The sequence below is a fragment of the Cyanistes caeruleus genome, chromosome 2 (genome assembly GCF_971803275.1).
Source record: "Cyanistes caeruleus chromosome 2, bCyaCae1.hap1.1, whole genome shotgun sequence".
Classification (NCBI taxonomy): domain Eukaryota; kingdom Metazoa; phylum Chordata; class Aves; order Passeriformes; family Paridae; genus Cyanistes; species Cyanistes caeruleus.
The window spans coordinates 69,844,219-69,862,801 of NC_141702.1; positions in this window are offsets into that span (position 1 = coordinate 69,844,219).

Here is an 18,583-nt window from a genome sequence, read left to right on the forward strand (position 1 = left end):
TTTCCATCTACCTTATTCAGGTGTTGCTAAACACTAAGAACAAATAATTTTCTCTTTTTAGATGTATCACCCACTCAGCTGATAGAAAACTCTAAAACCAGGGAACTGATGAAAGACTTCAATGCAAGCACAGGAAGGTGATGCTGAACATCATGTTTCTTTCACTTCACAAAAACTGGGAAATAAATCAGCTTCTGCACTTTGACTCATGCCTTTACAGATCCTACTTCAGGAATTGCAGTGAAGTCAAACCAGCACAAGGACCACTTTTTCCATCACACTTTCATAACCATTCATGCTGTCATAATTTAAAAAAATCCAAATACTAACTTCCCAGTGATATTGTGGTGGTGATTAAATAGGATTCTATCCATCTTCCCCTTGAGAATACAATTAGGACAACCTACCCTACAGAAATGTCAGAGGGAAGATGTTATTTTTGTTGCAGAAAGTACCGTGATGTCTTTATTAACTCTGGGCAACACAGCACATCATGCACTAATGGCACTGGGTATGGGCTTCCCTCCACCTGGAAAGAAGGGGGCTGGATGGGCCCAGCTGGGGATTTGACTTGCTCTGATTAGTTCAAAAATTCTGCTTAGACATCCGTTCTGCTTTTCTTGGAGGATACAAGCCATGATAAACATTTTTAGATGTGCTTTTTAATTAGTATTTTGATGTTTACTTTCACACTGAGAGCTCTTCCATTTGTGCAAGCCCTCTGCTTTGCTTTGGAGAGACAAATAACTTGTACCCTCAACTGAACTAGCTCCTTTATGCTCCCAATTAATATTTTTACAATCCAAATGGTTATTTTATCTTACCAGTTCTGCTTCTTTGGGTTACTGTGGCTCTTTGTTAAGACCTCTTTGTCCAACTGTGTTAAAATTAACTTGTGGAGGTGGATGACTGATTTCAGCTACTTTCCTGCACAATTGGGGTATTTCCTGAATTCTGCTTATTAATGGGAAGGTTCTCCAGCTAGTAAGACTTTCTGGGAATGGTGGTGTACTCTGGGTGGTTAGTCATTTTGCCTCTGGCCACCCCTCTGGGAGGGCTCGCAGCAAGGGCTCTGGGGGTATTGTGTGGTCCTGGTGGAAGGTGTGAACCAGCCATGCTGCTTCCCAGTTATCTTCCAAGCAGGAACATTCTGAACTGCAGTGGCAGCATGTGTTTCTTCATCCTGTGTCACAAAAGTTTCCTGACATTTAGTGTTTTGGGGTGGATCCCTTCCTTTTCTGTGAAGAGTGCCAATTTCAGTGCTGCTTTTGATGGATAACAGTCCATGAAGCACTGGAGCAACACCAAATGTGGTTTGTGTAGGAAAACTTCTGGGTTCCCTTTTTAGCTGCTCCTTAGCTGCAGAGGAACAGGAGTACCAGCCCTGCCAGCCTCCCCTTTTCCCTTCCCCTGCTGCCAGGGGCACCTTCCTGCTGGGAGAGCCTTGAGAGGTGCCTGGAGGGGAAGGGCTGTCATAGAGGGTTGGGTCTCAGCTGTATTGACCCTGCTCACGGTGTGCAACCTCAGGGTTTCTTTAAGCTCCCTCCAAGCAGCTCCAAAGAGGGACTGTGGCACAGCCCATTTCATCCTGACTGATGGTGCATTCACCCCTGTTCCTGTGGACCACTTTGTGATGGAAGGGATTCCTATCAGGCCTTGGGCACTGTATAAAGAGCTGTCCAATGAACCATCCCTTGACTGTACCAGGAATTCTTGTGTGGTCAAGCTGGTGAAAAGAGCAGGAATAACTGGCCATTCCCTGACAGCCTTGGAACTTTCTTCCCTGAATTGTAGCCAGTGTGGAACGCTATCATTATTACTGGACTTCAGAAAATTCCAGTAGTTACTGACCCAGATTGTGTCCAGGATGGAAATTTGTTGATGACTAAAGCTGGTCATCTCACAGCCCTATGAACAGTGCTCCAACGTAAAGCCCTTTGAGCTCTTCTGGCCTCCAGCAGGCTGCCACCACTGTCTCCCTGAGTGGGACACCTTTTGGAGCTCTCAGATTCTCAAGTTTGCAAAGTTCTGAGGACCATCAGGGAAAGCTGACAACAGGGCCTGGGCTGAAACCCTGCACTCTGCACTCCTTGAGGCTCAGCCCTTGTCTGTTGAGAGATGCCAAGATACTTGAAGTGTTTCACTGAACTCACAGTAAACAGAAAGGCTGGTTCTTTACTGTCACCTTCTTGAAAAGGCACAAGATGGAAGAAGAACATCTTGCAATCCTCAAGTTCACTGAAATACCAGGGAGAGGCTGGTGAAGGCAGTCTGAATTTGATTCCTCTTGCTTAGCTGATACATGGCATACTCCTTCAGGTACCCTTTCTCTCATGACTGCTCAGTAACCAAATTTTGGGCTTTGCCATGGTATCCACACATGTATCAGTGAAGATCCAAATTGCTGGGAGCTGTCGAGCAAGGGTGGTTTAAGGAAATGGTAAGCAATTCTGGTGAAACGGTGTCATCTGGGCTTCATTTGCTTTTAATATGAGGTTAAGAAAGGTAAATTAAAATGGATTTCCTCACCAAGGAAAAACCAAAGCTCATCTCTTAGTGACTGAATTGCTGACCCTTAGTTTAAAAAAACAAAACCAAAAAAGCAATGTTTTTCTTTTGGAATCTGTTCTAATTCTAAACTGGATTCCATCCTGCCAACAGCTCTGTCATTGACTTCATCAATGACATTGACTTCAGCTCCATGGGAGCATTCCTATGAGTAAAGTTTCACCAGAAATGCAAGAAGAATTAGGACTTAAATGTAAATTATGAGTTACGACACAGACAGTTTTGCTTTAATTATTTATAAGAAATCATTTCATTATAAATAGGTTTTTCAGTTAAATATATTGCTAGCATTACCTTGTTACTTATCCATAATTAATTAAATCATTGCAGATTTCTATGTTATTATAATTTCCATAAACTATAAATAATTCAGAAGAAATCTTGGTTCTTTCATGGTACTTTGTATGTTCAGATAAGGCAGCAGAACAATCTGGACCAGAGCAGAGCAAAGTTGCTCCATCTTCAACTTTTTCACAAAACAATATTTCAGTTTTCAGAAAAACTGGGAAGGAAAGGGGCAGGGGGTGGCCCATGAGTGCCCAAATAAAATGCTGGGTCCCGTCCCCAGCATTGCAGGGCTCTTGTCTCCACACTGGGCATGTCCTGGCTACTTTTTAGAATAATCAGAAGGAAGTGCAGAATTGAAGGAGAGACGGACTTGATCCACTGGGCTGCCTTTGCTCCACAACATTTGTTTCCCTTCAAGTAAAAGCAAAAGTGTTTTTGTTGTCTTTGCAAGTTTAATTTGCCTTTTGAAACCAAGCAATAAATGTTGTTGGAAAATTCACACCTTAACTAACCTTAGAATTATTTTTCAAGTTAATTTACCTGGGAAATACATTCCTTGCTCATGAATAACAAGAGAAAAATATAATGTTTCCATGCAGAATCCCACAAGTATTTTAAGACTTTGCTCATTGGTACTGGCATCACACTGTTTTATAATAAATAAGAAAGGCTGGGAGAATTTCTTGAAGCCATTTCTTACTGTTGCTATCTCCTTAGCAGCGTCCTAATGGGAAAGAGTTTTGTGAGTACTGGGATGCAAACAACGTCAGGATCAGGCATGGGGGCGGCTGGACTCCAGTACTGGGGTGTGCTCTGTTGTCCTCATGCCCACTGGAGAGCAGGTGAAGGCAGGAGCTGGGGAAAGCATAACTGGGTCAGGCACATGGAAGTTACGAGAGAGTCAGGAATTGCTTCCAAGTGAGGGAAAAGAATAAACTAAAGAATGGAGCTAGAGTAGTGAGCTTCATTTGAATCATTGCTCTCCAATGCTCCATATGCTCTCCAGGTGGTTTTCTGTCTGCTGGCACGTCTGTCCTGCATGTGTGCGCTGGCATCTCAGGAAACCATGGGGAAATCACCTGGGAGTGAAGCTGACCACCATGTCATAGCTGGCTGGAGTGGAGCTGTGCTGGATGAAGGAGTCCTGTGGCTGGTCTTAACATCATTTCCCTACTGGGGGGAGGTGGGGAAGCACCAAAGGGCTGTGCAGGGCCAAGGCAGCACATTTTGGCACGCACTGGGCAGGGGGAATTGCAAGGGGGTAGCACCACCAGGAGGCACCACGAGGCGCATGGAAAAGGTCTTTTCAGAAGGAGGAGGACTGAGAAATGTCCTGCATGCAGAGGTGAGCAGCAGCCCGTGCAGCACAGGCTCCTGCCAGTACTTCCTTCCTCCCTCACTCAGAGTTAATGGAGGAAAAGCTGGAGCTGAGAGGAAGGAGCATGTGGATTGAAGCCTGGCACGTAACCTGTGTTGTAGGAGGTGGTTATGGTGCCCCTGCATTGGCTTGGTCACACAACACATGCAGCTGTATGCCACATGCCTGGCACACAGCTGTCTGACTTTCCTTTGGCTGTAGTCAGCCAGGTCACCCCAGCACGCAGGTTTCTTACAGATACATATTTAATGGAGCTACCCTTGCTTATTGCCAGGAGAGGGAGGTTTGTTGGAAGTGATTCTCTGCAGGAGGCAGTTGAATGCTGGTGACATCTCCTCTTCCATCCCCTTGCTGGTGTTCAGCCAGAGTTCACTCTCCATCCCCAGAGGCACCCCATGGGACAGCTGGTCCCTCTTCAACACCTGTGGGATAAGCAGCAGCTCACCAGGCCCCACACTGGCCTCCTTTGTCCCAGGCTGAAGCTGCTGTACATTTACAGGAGCCCAGCAGAGAGGGGACCTGGCCTTGGTGAGTTAGGAAGAGCTCTGCTCAGCACTGCAGAAGGAAGCAGGGGGCCTCCTGACAAAAGAGCATGGTTTCGTTTCTCCTCTGGCAGACGGCAACAAAACGATGTTGTTCTTGTTCTGGAGAGTTCCCCAACCATGTAGAGAGTGGCACAGGGGAAGGAGCTGCAATATGATGCCTCTCCAACTGAGTGCAGCCTGGAGAGTAAAGCTTATAGTAGCAGCTGGGGCCATTAACTCTCTAATCCCCCCCTTTTCATTACAGCGAGTCTCTCAGCTTTGTGTTACACCACTTGCCCGTGGCAGTATCCTGAAGAGATGAGACTCCACTGAGATTAATAAAATGGAAATGATTTGTTTGAAAATTAGTGGCTCAGACATATGGAATTTTGTGCAGAGGCACATCACTGCCCACTGCAATGGGCACAGGAGACCTGCTGTGAAACCCAGCGTTCCTATGGGTGAAACCCAGCAGCATGCTGGGGCTGCCTGCCTTCTCCCTGCTCCAGCTTCCCTGGGGAAGGCAAACTCTGCCTGACTTTCTGGTATAGCCATGAGCTATGCTGGATCAGGCTTTTTTGGCTGCTGGGTGCTACCAGGTTGTTCAGATAGCTGCTTGCTGTGAGGGAGCTGCCTTGTAGTGGGGCTGGGACTGCAGACACAGGGGTAGGGGGTTTCCCCTGCTGCAGTGACCCAGTTTATGGGGCAGCTGGTGGGTGGTCAGAGCTGCAGTCTCTGATCCTTCACTCTTTTTCCTTTTGCTACAAAAAAGGATGCTCTTCATCTTGCAAGCAAGGTGCCTGTTAGTGTGTGAGGCCCTGAATCCCACATATCCATTTTTCAGCACAAAAGGGTTTGGTTGCTGCCTTGTGATGTGCCAGCCTTGCCAGAACCCCATTCATGGCCCATGAGCCAGCCACAATTGTCCAGGCTGAGCAAACATCCAAAGGTGGGAGTTGCCCGCCATCCTCGTTGTGCTTACACTACTGCTCGTGCAGTTGGAGAGACCCAGTGGAGAACTCTGTGTGTGTGTGTGTGTGTGTGTGTGTGTGCATGGGCAGTGGCACAAGAGAAGTGGTGCCAAGGTGAGGCTGGGCAGCGAGAGACTGCTGTCTAAGCAGCACTGTGAGGTAGGGCTGGTTTCAGAACCTGCAAAACCTCCCTGAGTTTCTTCTTCTTCCATCATCATCCCATCATCAGAGAGAATCTGTTGCAGAGGTGTGCACTCAGCATGTCTCTTGCCTGCTGGAGTTCAGAGGGGGTCCCCGGCAGAGCCAGCTTGCTTTCCTTTCACCTTTCTTTTGTGTGATCTTCCATCCCATTCTTTTTTGCCTTTTAAAGCAGATGGGAAAAACTGGGTTTAGAGGCCAGTAGCCCAGCCATGTCCATACAGAGGCTGGTCAGTGAGGAGGGGTGGAACAGTCTCCCCCCAGCCCTAGGGAGCCCCGGTTCCCCTCCAGGAATGGCACCGCAGGCAGGAGTAAGCGAACGAGAAGAAATCGCCCTGACTTAGCAAGAGGTCATGCAGAAAGATCCATGCTGGCAGACGAGACAGTGTGCTAAAGATAACTGTTTGACAAACTATATTTACTCTCCCTTTCTGGGAGGACTTACAGGGGATTTGGAGCATTGTGCTAATATAAGCCATCCAGTGCCTGCGGTGGAGGAAGCGCCTACTCTGGGCTTCTTTGCGCTTGTGTCTTTACAAGCCTTGAGAGGGGACACTGCTGAAAATAGCCTTGTCTCCTAATTGTATTCTTGGGAATGCTAATCAGCAGGCTTGTTCTTCCTACCAGCAGCAACTGGGCAGCAATACTGTGTGATCAAATGCAGCTGCTTCCCTCCCCACCACCATAATTTCTCTTGCCAGCAGCACTAGTTGTCCCTGCCCATGTTCCTTGCTAACCGGCACGGAAGGTGACCCATTTTGGAAGCTCTCAGAGCCAGGGAAAAGCCCATTGTCCATGTTTTCTGGATGTTCTGGGAAACCTCTGGACTGTAGCTGGCTCTCTGCCTCCCAGAACACCCCACCTAAACAAAGGCAATGGGGGGTAGGGCTGGACAAAGGGACAAAAGAGAGAATCCTTCTAAACAGTCATGACTTTTCAGCTGATACTCAGTAAGCTTTCCATCACAGAGGAAAAGAGGCACTTGAGATTTTGAGTATGCAGTAACCATGACAAATACAGAAGTACAAAAACAGCTTTAGGCAGCTAGAAGGAACAATACCGAACAAACAAATTAGCCATCTGTACCATCTCTAGCTCCTGAAAGTAAACATAAACACAGACCCACACTGAAAAGGACTGTACTAATAATAAATCAATTAGCTCCACCAGCCCTTGGAGGCAGCAGGGGGTGAGAGGAAGGGACTGGAGGAGCAGATTTCTCCCTGCCTCCCTTCAGGTTGAGTCTCTGGGCACAAGAAAAACTCTCCTGAGGGTTGGGGAGTGAGGATCAAATCACCAGGGTGCTCCCGCTGTGAGTGACAGCAGTAGTGACACTGTGGAAAATCTTCACCCTGGGGGGAGGGGAAGAGAATGTCCAGCATTCATATTTCAGAGACTTCCTTTCCCAAGCCCCAGCCAGTGAGGGTCTTGTGATCCTTCCTCTCTCCTCTTCTTCAGGCACAGCAGGGTGTTGGGAAGTTTATAAATACAAGCAACTGTTTGCTCTAAACCAGCTTTGACCATAGGGACAAGCAGTGCACCAGGCTCCTCTTTCCTTACTCCCAATTTATCCCTGATTGACTTGCCCATCCTGTGGCTACCATTCATAATACTCAGCTTTCTTCGTTTCTTACTGATGTCTCCTTATATGCCAAACACCCACAGAGAACTGCTTTTTAAAAAAATCATCTTTCTGAGATGCAGAGGCACCAGAGTGGTGTGGGGTGGGTGTTGGCAGCAGTGCAGCCCTTTTGGGGGCTTTATGCCTCTCTGTTCTGCATGATGAGTGTGTTATTCCAGAGAAGAGTGAGGAGGAATGGGATTTGGTAATAAACTACCTCTCTGTTGTGGGAGCCTGAACTCCTCCGCAGTGTGAAGACCAAGACATTTGCCCTGTAAAAGAAATGTGTCATGTTCTCACAAAAGGGAGCCAGACCCTCAGCTCTGCAAACCAGAGCTGTGCTCCTCCCTCAGAGGTCAGTGTGCAGTGCTGCATCCCACCAGCTGGGAAAGGACAGCAATAGGACATGTCTCCATGGACACTTCTCAGGTCTGCTGACTGGCTTCCACTTGTGAGTCCCCTAGGCTGTCCCCAGCTCCTGTGACAGGTGCAAGGGCTGTGTGTGAACTGCACTGCTCACCTCGGGGGATATGAAGACGAGAAGCTATGCAAGGCATGCTTGCAAAGTCACATTGCCATCTCATTGCTGGTGAACTCCGCAGGCACGAAGGAATTTGCTGTTACTGTAAAGTTCTGCATTAGCTGTGCTTAATCACATCCCTTTGGGGAGGGCACAAGCAAGTGAAACTTGAGTTGGGGGCACAGCTTAGGAGAGCAATGCAGACTGGAGGAGAAAACAAACACACCCATGAAAGGGTGGCCTAAAATCTGTCACTGTCAGAGAAGGAGCAACAGCCGCATCTGTCTAATAGCACATACCGTTGGGGTAGGAACTCTTTACTGGTGCATGACCTTCAAGTCATTGCCAGGAATAGATTTTGGCTCAGATTTCAACCCTAAGTAAAGCATCATCTCCTGTCATGATTTGGAAGCTTAGGCATTTCAGTTTCCAGAAACAAGCAAAGCTCACAGAGGCAGCCCAATGGCCCTGGCTGCTGCAGAGCCCAGCATGGCAGCAGCTCCGGAAACAGCTGGGCTCTGCACTTTGGGAATGATTTAGGGCAAAGGGCCTCAAAGGGCTTCATTCCCCCTGCCCTTGTCTTTGCACTGTCTTTGTGCGCTGTCTAGCCCCCAATGAAGCTGATTGTGCTGCTGCATCTTTTCTCCTAGTGTGTAAGAAAAAAATCTTTTCAGTTCCTTCAAAGGACTGAGTATTTTTAACAGTGTAATTCAGTTGTTGTCCCAGGCTTTTGCTGATGGTTTCCATACCAGAACCGTGTTTCTATCCAAAGATTCTGAAACCCCACAGCTGAAGGGAAGCATGGTTTTTGAAGGGAGGAAGACTTCCCTTCAATTTAGCAGAGATGCACAATGGGACCCAGGGGGCGAGCAGCCTTCTATTTTCCACGGAAGCTGTTACCTACAAACCAAATTAATCAAGTCTCCCACTTTGACACCCTCTAACCTGTTTTATGATGGTGGCTGAGAAACATGGAGAGCTTAGCACTAAATGGAAGCAGCAGCCCAGTGAGTGGAGGGCTGTGTTGGGGGTGAGGAGACACAAACTCCTTCCAGGTGCCCTGCTAGCCAGGTTGCAGCCATTGCTGGGCACTGCTTCCCTCCTGCTTTCTGAGATGGCAGCTTTGGAGGAAAACAAAGCACATCCTGTTCTGGCAGTAAGAGAAGATCCCTGCTCCAATCAGGGGTTTCAACAGCACTTAGAAATGGGGTCCTGGCTCCCCTACCTTGGCAAACTAAGGTCTGGATTCACTTCCTGAGACCTAGCAGCCCACAGGGAGCTGCAATGACAAGGTGATGGCCACACAAAGCTTGTGTTCCTCCAACGACCTTTGCATGTGGAGGCAGACAGCATGGGCATGTGGCTGAGAGAGGGAAGGGGTGGAAACAACACGTGAAGGCCTGTGTACACTCTGCCTCTCACAGCCCAAAAGTTCCCAAACCAGCCTCAAGAAGAAAATGTTTTGCTAAACATCACCTGAAACGAGAGGTTTCAGTTCAGTGAAAAGCCACACCTGATACACACCCAGAAACCAGGGAACTAAAATGAGAATCAGGATGAACTCTGGAGAGCACATGCTGGTGGTGCAGGGGAGACTACTGCTTTTGCCTCTGGTGCTTAAACCACTCTACCTTCAGCAGAATTTTCTGTGCTTGTTTGAAACGTCCCTTCAGCAGCCTCTGAGGAGAATTCACACCTTTTGTTGGTAGTTGTGTCTGTTCACTAGCAAACTCCAAATCGTAGGGGGCACTACCCACCACAGAGGTAGGATGGCTGTCTGGCAGCCTTTCAGAAACAGAGGAGCAGAGAATATTTAGAAGGACTGTTTAACTTTCTAAAGCCTGGCACCATTAGCTGGCTTCACCCAGGTGGGACACGTACTGCTGCTGTATAGACCCACCATTGCAGCTGCTTCACAGAATCACAGAATTTTTTGAGTTGAAAGGGACCTCTGGTCCACAGCAGGGTTACCTCAAGCAGGTGACACAGGAATGCATCCAGGTGGGTTTTGAATATCTCCAGAGAGGGAGACTCCGTGAGCTCCCTGGGCAGCCTGTTCCAGTGCTCTGCCACCCTCAATGTAAAGAAATTCTCCTGCATGTTGAGATGGAACATTTTGTGTTTCAGTTTATGGCCATTGCTCCTTGCCCTGTCACTGGGCATCACTGAAAAGGGTTTGGCTCCTTTTGATACTTACCTGTGAGATGTTTACATGCACTAATGAGGTCCCCTCTCAGCCTTCTCTTCTCTAGACTAAACAGGTCCAGCTCCCACAGTCTCACCTCAAAAGAGAGATGCTCCAGACCCCTCATCATCTTTGGCCCTCTGCTGGACCTTCTCCAGGTCCTCCTTGTCTTTCTTGCACCTGCCTCAGCTAGTCAGGTATAGCAAGGAAATGCATGTAGGAAACCATCAGGACAGACAGGAGAGGTTTTGCATGCACTGTGCACCACTCTAAATGAGCACGAGGTGAGTGGCCAAAGTCCACCACGCCTCATAAAAGCCCAGTGCAGCTGGATGTAAGCATTCTTCTTCCAAGTTGCTAAGAGAAAGCTGGGCAAGGAAAGCCTGGTTGTGCCTGGTCATCCTGTCATTTTCCAGTGGAAGTAATGGTAGGCATGGATGCTGTTATCTGCAGCCCCATTAGGATGCTTAACAAATCTAATTTGGGATTTGATTTTCTTCCAGCAGGTAATGGATTAACATGTATGTGAAATCCAGCATGAATGGAGCTGGGAAGAAGATGCTCTGTAGGAGGAGCCTGTGGTTGGCAGGAGACACAGTGACACTTTAAGTCTGTAAAGATGTTGTCAAAGCTGACAAAGCACCAACTTAGGTGTACCTAAGGGAAAGTAAGGCCCTCTTAGGTACAGGTCTAACATCCTACACAGACTCACTAATGACTGTAGTGCTTTTTATCCTTCTGAACAAACCCAATGCACTTGAAATTTCCTGAGCTACTGGAGTAGAAAACCTAATGCTGCTCCTGACGCTGCAAGGAAGCCTGCTCCTGGGCACTTTTGGAGACTGAAACTCACAGTAGTCACCCACTGTAAGTGGCCAGAAGGAGATTTTTTTTGTGTGTGGTAAGTGCCAAACAGACAGGGTTCAGTTTATTACCACATCCAGCAGGTATGAGAGATGCCTCGCAAGCCCAGGAGATAACTCCTGAGGGTTAATGCTCTCCCTCAGTTCCTGCCCAGCCATAGTCCATATCTGTACATTTGGATGAAGAGCAGCTGTGTATTTGAGGATTTTCAAACCTTTTATTTCCTGCATTTGTGCCTTTTAAGAGATCCTCTCTTACAGCCATACATATAGATAGGGTAGATCTGAGCCTTCCTCGGGTCTGCCTTCTTCAGGATAAAAGAGGTGCAGTCAGGAGTACTGAGAGGGTTTCTGTGGCATGGCAAGGAAAATTCTTCAGTTTACGGGTCATTACAAAGCTCCTGAAAATTAAACTATTTTTCATATGTAATGAACTGTGCATGTCCTGTGCAGCAATAAAAATATCAAAAGTAGTACTAAGAGCTAATGTGGGCCATAAATACCAACTTGTATTTGTAATATTTTCATAGGGCCATTATAACTGAAATATAAATGGAGTTTTATTTTAAACATTTAATACTAATCAAACGGTTATGAAAGTATATAACAAACATCTGTGACATACTCATTGCCTAAATAATAAAAATTAAATGGGTGATGAATTCTTGTGAAAATTTAATTTGCAAAAGAAAGAACATTGCATTAATAAGACATAATTATATCATCAAATATTTACCATTATTTGCTGGAATCCATTTTATTTTTATTTTACACAATAAAACAGTGGCTACATAAAGCAGTAGGCTGGGGCACGTCCAAACACTTTTTGTCCCCCCAGGTTGAGCAGGAAATATGCTTTTAACTCAGGTTTTGCTGCTTTGTTTCACTGCTTTCCTCTAACAGCCCCAAGTGCTGCATTTAGAATCCTGACATCTCTTTCTTGTTACTCAGTCAACACCAGTAAATTAATTCAACCCACATTTCTATAGAGAATAAATAAAGTGGTTCCAAACTCCTTTGCAGACCTGGGTCAGTGGGTGGATAACATTGGCTGTCTGCTGGGTGCTGTCACACAGCAGCCACCTTCACTTCTTCAAGGAACACTGGTGCTTCCCACCACAGAAGCAGTGAGAAGAGAAAATCAAGCTGAGACTGTCAAGCTGATGTCCCCTTCCAGCCAACAGCCAGACTGAGGCTGCTGTCAGGGGTGCATTTAGCAGAGGGTGACACCAACTGATGGCCATACCCCTGCACTCTCTGTTTTATTCCTAGTCATGTGCTATGGTGCATTTCCTGCCTACAGGTCTTCTGGCTGGAAGGATTAGGACCTTTCCTAAGATGCTCCTGCAGAGGTGTAGGATCCTGATGGGATCTCCATGCAAACAAGGCATGCCCTGAGCATCTGGGCAGGGTCAGTGAGGAAAAGACAGCCTGGGCTAGAGCATCATCCTTTTGAACCAAAACTCTAGGTTCCAGGATGGTTGTTTTTCTATCGGGTTTTGCAAGGCAGTTTCTGCCACCCATTTTTTTGTTGTACATGTTCCATACAGCCTTTGCTCAGCTCAGCCAGTGCTGAGAGACTCAGAGGGTTCTTTGAGGTTTTTTTAGGTTAATTTGGAAACTTCACTGATTATACACCTGCCAGCATAATTTACACCTCTGAGGACTGGGTTGATTAGAGAATCAGTGTGAATGATTTATTTTATTCATCGAAGGTAGGGCTATGAGTGTTCTGCAACCTGCGACTGAACTGATATTTCCTTTAATTGTTCAGCTGGGTCCCTGGCAAGCACGAGCTGAAGCTGCACAGACTCACTCAGTAAACATTTCTAGCAGTCCGACCTTCAGCAGTCCTGCCGAGCCAAACCAATCCCCTCTTGTCTTCTAGCTACAAGCTTGTGGTTCAACACCCCCATGTGTGCACACTGCACATGGGAGCAGCTTTTTGGCTGTGGATGGAGGCAAGAGGCCCTACTGCCTGATGCTGGTAGCAACAAGAGGCTGAGCACAGGACAATGTGCATTAGCCCCTGTTTTTGGGGCACTGCTGTTTCCCAGGTGCCACTCAGGTGGCAAGCCCATGTTATTTCTGTCTCTTGGGCAAGAGTGCTCACTGCCCTGCTACCTAGAGAGGTTGAAGGGAAGGCAGAGCAGCAAGCAAGCAGACAGTGCTGGATAGTGCTGCTATTATTTATATTTTTAATGAGGAGAGTAATGGAATAGAAAGTACACTTTAAAATCTGTGACTTCGTCCAGGTGGAGATGCACAATTTGCAAGCACTTTGTAGGGCTGGAAGTCAAAGTGGTCCTGGCAAATGGGAGAAACAGTTTGAGATCAATAAACTGAAATTCAATACAGGGAAGCACTCAGCACACCCTTAGAAGCAGGACTCAAACATAGAATGATGCTGTGGAGAAGCACCAGGCTGGCAGCAGCAGATCAGGGTGGTTCTGGGTGAGTAGCAAAGCAGAAGACAGAGGTTTTGAATGGGGAAGGGGCCAAGTGGGAGGTGCCAGATGTGAGTTTGGGGAAGTCACCATTTTCCCTCATCGAGACTGAGCCAGGAAGAGAACAGCATCCTGCTGGTCCAGGGATGATGCAGGTGAGCATGGAACAGAGAGGGGTGTTGTGACAGCCTGGAGGACCTGGCTTACAGGGAGAGATTGAAAGAACTGGTGTGTTCAGGATGGACAGCTGAAGGATGAGGCAGATGTGGTAGTATGCCAAATATCTAAGGATTGCTGTTAGACCAACAAGTCTTCAGGTAGGCAGAGAAGTTGAGCTCTTTCTCAGTCAGAGTGAGCTGGGTTACAGCTAGAGAAAAACATGCTGTAACCAGCAAGAGAGGTGAGCCCTGGCTGAGGGCTGTTCCTGTCACCAAAGATAACTTCAAAAGGTTAAACACATATCAGTCGAGGATATCAGCTAGAGAGAGAGGGAAGGGGAGGGGAAGAGGAGCTGGATGGTCTCTTGAGCCATACATGTCCACGACTGCAGTGATTCAGATTGGGGCAGTGCCCAAAATGTGTCCGGTGAATTCCACACGTGCCCAGAGTGACTCCTAATGTTGTCCTAAAATGGTACTTGATCTTAGCAGAGAGGTCATACCTCCTTTAAAATGTGATATTTAGGGTATCAACAGCATTCGTATCCCCAAAAGCACAGGCCAGATTTTTCATATTTGAAATTATTTTCTGACACCCTACATCAAGCCTGGCTGAGTTTTACACTCAGAGCAAAGTTTCTCTACTGGCATGACTACAATGCTGGCAGTGCCAAAGCTAACATATAAGACAAATTATATGATCAGATGAAATATTGTTTCATCTATATCCAACTCTAATACTGTAAGATGTAGAACGGTAACCTCCTTCTTCAAAAATAAAATGAGAAGTGCCAGAAAAAGAGGTGCCAGGAAGAAAGCAGAAGCAATTTCAGCATTGAAATTACTAACTAGGAAATGGGGGTGAGGTTAAGCTGACTGAAGGTGATGTGCAGAATAGTTCAAGTTAGCCAGTGATACAATAAAAAGCCTGCTGTTTCAGGCATGGTCTGGTTAATCATCATGAGGATTAGGTACAATAGACTCAGGGATGCTGGCGAAAGAAGGCTGCATTTAGATTAGGAAAGAAAATGTTTCCAGGTGGTGTAATTTCAGGTTCAGCTAAATTCACTCACCTTTCTACCCTTCTTTGTAGATGTGCCCTATGGGACCTTCCGCAGCCTGAGCTGTGCTGTGTTGGATAACCTTCGTCTTCTCCCCGCAAAGATGGATCAGAAGTAGCATACGTATGCCAGTACATTTCACTGTTTATTTTATATTTAAAGAGTCAGCTCTTTTCCTAGGAAAGATAGCTCAAACAGAGAGAAGAGCGCACATTGAGATCACACGGTGAAAAAAAAAACAAACCAAAAAGAGAATCTGGTTTTTCTGCCTGCTGTCCTTGCTTGTAAGCCCCCTCTGCCTGCCGCTAGGTGGTAACTGGCTGGCTTGCTCATGTTTCTTGTCATCCACCATGGCCCCCGTGCTATTTCTTGCTCTGTTTCCCCAGTTGGCTGGGTTGTGCACCCGTGCCTTTTATGGGTGCAGGCGAGGCCAGGGCTTCAGCTGCGCCCCAGCCTCTCGCTGCTGCCCCCAGCCCGCCCGTGCTGCTGGGACAGGCGGTGGGGCTCAGGGAGGGTATATTTAGCTCCCCAGGGAAGAGGGCTACGGCATGACATCAGCCCGGCTGGCTCCTCGCAGCCAGGCCACGCTCCAGTGCCTGCCCTACAGCCTTGGCACCAGCGGCTGGTGCCGCCCCGGTCACCCGCTCTGGCTGCTGAGGCTGGATGCGGCCGAACTGCGGAAACAAATGGCAGCGTGCCCATGTGCTCTGCTGTGCTCAGGGCAGGAGCCAGGGCAAGCCCTGTCACTCACCCGCCGCTCTTTTGGCAGCACTGGTGGCTATCAGCGCAGGTTGGGGATTTCGGTCCCTGCCTGTCTCCGGCGGCAGGTCCCGCTGCCCCCGACGCGCTCTGCCCGAGTGGGGCATTGGCCGATAGTTATTCCAGGGCTGGGAGCGGGCTGAGCTCCGCACTCACAAAGAGCACACATCCCTCTGGGTTTGTCCTCCCGACTTCACTGTGAGCAGCATGACAGGAATAGTGATTCCAGCCTCTCTGGTGTGGTGAGCTCCAGGCTCCCACCTCTTGGAGCAAGGCAGATGAGCTCCAGCTTGTTTCAACTCCCCAGGCTGGAGTTTTTTCCCCCTCTGTTTGGCAGCCGGGAGTGATGTCTGACAGCCAGGATTTTTTCCCTGCCTGGAATCAGGGCTTCAGCAGATGTTATGGGTATCTACGGGTCCTTAACTGCAAAAGGGGTCTGGCCCTTCCAAAGGAGCCGAACACAGTCAGTGAAATGTACACTTTGCATTTTTGAGATTAATGAGGCTTCATTCACATGTGACACAGATGGCTGGATTTTTGGCAGTGCTGAGTACCTATGACTACTACTACATTCACTCAGAACATGTTGGCACGCAGAGCTCTAGAAAATTAGGCCATGTTTCTCCAGTGCAAAAGGCTTGTTGATGTGTGGGGTATCAAATGTGTAAAATTATTTTCACTCTGCTTCTTAATAACAATAAAAGGTTGAGTCATAATTACTTTCTGAGAATATTAAAATTCTAGACGTGATGCATCTTACATTGTACAGTGAATCTCTACAGCACAATGTATTAAATGCTCGCCTTTATTACAGAATAGTGATGTCTAATAACTCCCAAGCTCAAGTTTCACTGCAGTATTTATAATCACATCCATAATAACATTTTCCCATTCAGCAGTCTGGGGCAGGTGCCACAATGTGTTGTACAGCACGGGTGCAAATAATGAGGTAGGGTGATGTCATTGTACAGCGTTCCTCCTAAGGGAGCTAAAAATACTCTCCCTCTTTCTCACCTTTCATCATCGCCTGCTTCTTCCCGCCTGATGCTTTTGCACCTGTTTCCATGGTAACAGCCTCTATTGTAGCCCAGACCCTCATGCAGATGTTGTCATTGATCCAACACCTTGCGGCAACTTTGATGGCGCATTGTCTTCTTGTTTCCCACTCTCCTGTCTCTGTTCTCCCTCAGAAAGGATGGGCTGGGGATGCTTCCTCCTGCTCAGGGCCTTTGATCTGAAGAAGGAGAAGGGAGAAAGTTATCGATTCAGCTTTATTACCAATTGTAATCCCTCCTGCAGGGCTTTCTGAGAGCTAAAATAATACGCCATGGAACCAGTTACAGGTTTGCTTGTGTGGTTGTTAAAATGGGTGCCTTTCAAAAAAACAACCCAATGGAGGAGTCAGGAATGATTAGCATTGTGAGGCCGTAATTAAAACCTCTCTCTGACAGGGCACAGAAAACTGCTTTGCTGGGGGATGCTGCTGCTTTACTGCTTGCACGGTCTGAGCAGAGGCTTTTTTTTGTTTAGTTTTTTTTTTTTTGGCCATTTTCTTTCTTCTGCTTTTTTTCCCCTTGCTAAGTGCCTAGGGAAGTTTCCACATTTTAGCTGTGTTCATTGCTCAGGCTCTCCCCACCCAGGCTTGTCACTCCAGCTTGGCTTGAAGGGAAAGGGAGGGAGGCAGCAGAGCTGTGCTAGAAAAGCTGCACCATGGATTACTGCTGAAATGAAATGTAGCTGTAAGGAAAAAAAAGCGGAGAACAAGGAAATTCTGCTTAATCACCTATTGTCTGCAGTTGTTTTGCATTCTTCACCTGTCACTCCTTGCTGGAGTCGGACGTTTTTCTCCTGATGATGAGAACCTGACAGACGGATGGTAATGAATGTGTAACTGAAAACCTGGGCTTTTGCATCTGCATTATTTATTCACCTAAAGCAAGAAGTGCTCTATATTTAGTGTATGATGTCAGCGCCTTGTTTGCATCCTTAGAAATTGGCAGGGAGCCACATCTCACATGACATATGAAATCACTGATAAATGCTTCTTTTCACTGAAAGAAAAACAGCTTAATAAATGCGGCTCTTTTCTGCTTTCATCTCTTCCCTCCCCACCACGCTCCCTTCCCCTTCTGGGATTTGTCTCTCCGTGGCAGAGCTCAGCAGCATCTGTGAAGTGGAAATGAGCAGGCAGTACTGCAGATCAAAATGAGGCCGTGGGTAAGCTCGGGAAGTTGCTGCCCTCCCAAGCCCCCCTCTGCTCCCCCCTTCCAAGTCCTGGGGCTCTGCCAAAGAACTAGCCAAGCTGGGCGGAAAGGAAAAAAGGGAGAGAGGGAGAGCCTCCTCCTCCACCCAGCACAGGCTTTGTGGGGATGCTGGTATTCCTGGTATGTAATGAGTTTCAGTCGGGTTTGAGCAGGCAGGGAGCAGGGGACAGGCCGGGGTCCCACGTGTGTTGCTCGGTGCAGAAATGGCACTGTGACCAATGCCAGCAGTTTTCTGCCTTGGACACATGTTTGGTGCAAGTGTCCAGCAACAAGATCCCACTTTTGTGCTTTCACAGGGGAAACGCAGCCAGGGCACTTTCCTGGCATTGCTGCTAAGCCAAAGGCTGGGAAAAAATAGCAAGTTTTATGTATAAAAATATAGGTGTGAGTGCCAGAACTTCATCTGCCATTACCTGGCAGGGCTCCACTGAATTTCCATGCACCAGTTCAGGCCATTTCAGGGTCTGATTCTTAACTCAAACATGGTGCAAGTTAGGAGGGTAAAGAAGATCAGTGCAGCTCCTAGCTCACAGGGTCATGCCCATCCCACCATCATAGGGCTAATTTTCCAAAGCTGGCAGGTGCCATGGTGCCACAGACTATCTTGGCTTTCCATAGCAGCAGTGATAAGACCTGTAGGGAGCTGCAAATGCAGCATCAACAGATCCCAAGGTTACAGTTTGGGGCCTGAGTGGGAGGCTGCCTCAGATAAAGAGCACAGCTTGCCAGTGTCCTCAGCAGTATCAAGTGATACATGAGAATAAATTTAAAATAGGCG